The sequence below is a fragment of the Cicer arietinum genome, chromosome 5, assembly GCF_000331145.2.
Source record: "Cicer arietinum cultivar CDC Frontier isolate Library 1 chromosome 5, Cicar.CDCFrontier_v2.0, whole genome shotgun sequence".
Taxonomy (NCBI): domain Eukaryota; kingdom Viridiplantae; phylum Streptophyta; class Magnoliopsida; order Fabales; family Fabaceae; genus Cicer; species Cicer arietinum.
In genome coordinates this window covers 46,843,757-46,848,059 of record NC_021164.2, presented here as the reverse complement: position 1 = coordinate 46,848,059, position 4,303 = coordinate 46,843,757, and positions in this window count along the sequence as shown.

Sequence of the window (4,303 nt, the reverse complement as noted above, 5' to 3'; positions counted from 1 at the left end):
ATTATTATTATTATTATTTTTATTATTATAATAATTATTAAAAGTTATATAATATTATTAAATTAATTATTTTAATTATTTACAATAATATTTTGTATTTTTTAATGTTATAATTATTTTTAAAATATTTAATAATAGTAAATATAATATACCCAATAACAAAATTCAACGACCAAAGAATATATAATATTAAAATACATTATTGAATATATTAAATAATAAAAATATTTTTATTTTATTAATAGAATTTTCTTTTTATTATTATTATTAAAATTATTATTATTATTATTATTATTATTAAAAGTTATATAATACTATTAAATTAATTATTTTTATTATTTATAATAATATTTTGTATTTTTTAATGTTATAATTATTTTTAAAATATTTAGTAATAATAAATATAATATACCCAATAATAAATAACAAACTTCAACAAAAAAAAAAATACAAGCTAGTAGGAGGTCGCATCCCCATGATGCTACCATCTAGTGACGTTGAAATTTTTTTGCTTCAGGAGGTCGCATCCCCAGGTTGCGATCAACAACTGAGATTAAAAAGTAGGACATTTTGGTATTATTTTTCAAAAGTGGGGCAATCTGGTATTAAAATTAAAAAAAAAAAGATATTTGTATCAAAAACTCACATAAATATGTATATTGTGTTTATATTTATATTTAATAAAGTATATATATATGCAATTTTATTATTTGTATATTATCATATATAATTTTATTAAATTTAATTTAATTTACTCTATAAGTTTCACAATAAATGTCAATTTTTCTTATTCACATATATTAAAAAATGATTATAAATAAAAGAACAATAATATTCATTTTACCAAATTCTTTTTCATAATTATTGATGTATTTTTCACTATCGTATATATTGAAGAAAAAACTATTTGATATATGTTTTAATAATAATAAATCTTATGAAATAAATGTTTAAAGTTTTATGAATGATGATTTACTGATGATTGTACTTGAGTTTTATTGAAGAAACATAATTCAAATAAGTAGACAAACAAGAATTCATTCACATCAACAAGTACATCAGTATCTACTCAATCATGGAAGAAATTAGAGAAAACCTCGATCATAGGAAGAAAATCAGAGGAAGAAAATCAAAGAAAGAAATTGGAGGATAAAAATCATAGGAAACTAAGTCAGACGAAGCATGCCTCTGAAGTTAAAACTTAAGTAGCAATGTCAATCACAAGAAAGAGGGTTAGAATTGTGACCTTTTTAAAATTTTATCCATGTGCTTAATTTAAATTAACTCAAGATAAATCTTGGTTGAAACAGAATGTTCAAAATGTTCTTGATATGTTAGAAGTAAATAAAATAAATTAGTTTATAATGAATTGTAATTTGTGTGTGCAAATAATTAAAGATAATGGATAGAAAGATCACACCCCAAAAGTGTACTAGTTCACCCAACTCGGGCTAATCAATTCCTCACAACCGTGAGATTTTCACTATGTGCTTTAGAACTAGAATGTTCTCTTTCACACCTTTTCTCTTGATCACACCTTGATCAATTACAATCTTCACTTTTCACTCTAGAAATGATTTTTACAGTCACCTTTTAATCTAGAATGGATTTTTAGAAATACACTCAATCTAACATTAAAGATAGACTTGAGTTATAAATGATGTTTATGATAAAAGTGTTTGGGATCTTGAAACTTCTCAACACTTGTTTCACAAATGTAGTGAAGAGAGCTAGAGTTTGCTTGAAATTTTTTTGACTTGTTATTACTTGAACAAATGTTAGTAGATTTGTAAATTTAACTATTGTCTTCATCTTCCAATTGATCTTCAACTTATAGATGGTAAAATGCTTTCAATATTCAATTTAAACTAAATATAGTCGTTAGACACACTTCCCAAGTGTCAGATATATTTTAAAGCAATTAAACACATGTTTATATTGTTGGTCAGAATGTTCTTGACAAACGAAGAATGTTCTTGCTTTTGAGTCTGATGGAAAACGTGAATGAGTGAGTGAATGAACTGTGCAATGTTAGTTGGTACTGTTTCAAATCAGAACTATGTAGAGCTTTCTGCAGAATAATGTAAGTACAATGTATTTTCGTCCTTTCTCACAGCTCATCAATTTGTAGATTGATCTGGTCATTAATCTGGAGGTTGTTTTCCTCATTTAGGCATTCAACTCGAGTTCTGGGCTTCACCATTGATTTGAGTTATCTTGATACACTTTAAATTGTCGTATGGAATATGGAAAATGATATATTTTAATTATGTCTTTAAAATAGAATAACCAGAATATTCTTTTGTAAAACCATAAAGTTCTTCGTTTCTATTTTGAGTGAGTGTTAGACTGAGATCTTTTGACAACTGTTTGGTGTCATTCTTTTTATGCTTTGTATGTAGGCTGCCTTTCTACTGAGATGCAACATCAGTGTCTTATCCTTGTTGTCCTAGTTGTACTTGTTTCATAGACCATCAATCTGGAGGTACATTTTGTTATGGTTTTTGATGGTTTGATTTGCTTCTTTTAATCTTTTGGGAAAAGTTGTCCATAGTGATCTCGTGTGAATGTAGTTGGTACTTTCGCAAACCATAATGATGTTGTTTGAAAAAGACTTGTACTTTTTGCAAACTAGAATGATATTGTAATAAACCAAAATGATCATTTGATAAACCATAATGTTTTTTTAAGAAACCAGAATGATCTTGTAATCAATATGTCTTCAATCTGGAGATCGGTCTACATGTTTGTTTTTGCAAGTAGGCATTCAAATAATGACTTTTAATTGGTCATTAAATGTTGGGAAGACCATATGTGGAATATTCTGGTGAATATTCTTCCATCATTCTTTTGTTGAAGCAATACTTTCTACAATTTCTATTGGCGTTGTTCATGTTATGTCTTGTCCATCAAGTATTACTGAGGTATTTTAGTATAAGTATGAATGTATTGGACACTTTCTTCATGAAGATGCTATCTTGAAAATACAATAATCATTCTCTTGAATAATTGATATATGATATATTTCTTTTGAGATTCTTTCATTGTTGAGTATATACTTATGCATTTGTTGATATGAATGACTTCTTTCTTGTACACTTATGCAATTCATATTTCTTAAATAAAACTCAAGTTCAATAATTAGTAGATCACCATTCATAAAACTTAAGCATTTATTACATAAAGTTTGTTGTCATTAAAACATATATAAAAAAGGTTTTAACCTCAACAATCTCCTCCTTTTTGATGATGACAAACCTTTTGAATAAAACTTAAATTTTATGGATGTATATAAATAAAATGCAAGAACGTTCATATATATATAAAGTTTAATTCTTAACATTCTAATTAAATTCCCCTAAACGTATGCAAGAGGCTAATTCTTAACATTCTTCATTAATTACTTCCATCCTATATCCATCGTATATTTCTCTCTCCTTTTTGGTATCTATCAAAAAGGTTGGGGAATAAAAAAAAATATGAAGTGCAATTGTAGGGAGTAATAGAATGAACATATTACACATAGTAATCATATGGTTGATAAATGCATTCATATATCAAACTAGTCAAGTTTGCATTTAACATCAAAGAACATACATGTATGATGATCAATAATTATTTTAGTCAATATTGCAATCAAGATATGTATAATGATAACAAAAGCAATATAACATAATTGTATGCAAGCATTTTAACACACTCAAAAAACAATCAATGAATATATATTCTTCTCATTTTTAGAAAAAACAATGAGTTGACTTCATTTTTAAGAAAAATAATATTTTCTGAAAACTTCCCCTAAATATTATGAAATTAATATTCTTTAATCTTTCAAAGTTCCATAACACAATCAAGATGTCTCTTTGCTCTTTGTTCTCTTTCACAAGACACAACCTTTCAATTTAAACATGATCAAGCTTACTGTTAGAAATAGATCCATTTTTTATTTTTAGAAATAAAGAAAATGGGCGCATACATGGAAGCAAAATAAAATGAAAGTGACATCATGTCAAATATAATTTATCTCTTTACAAAATATTTTGATGCTAATAATGTTTGTATTTGTCAAAAAATATTTTTTTAAAAGAAATATGCCAAAGGAGTTGTCCACTTTTAAAAAATATGTTTTTGAAAACACACAAATTAACAATAAAATACATGTTCAAGCTTACTTTCATTAGTAAGTGTTGATGAGACTTTTTGATTGTTTCTATTTATATCTATCATGCTTAAAATATATCTAAACACTTGAGATCAATTTTCTCAAAAGAAGTATTCAACAAATAAGACTCATTTGCATATA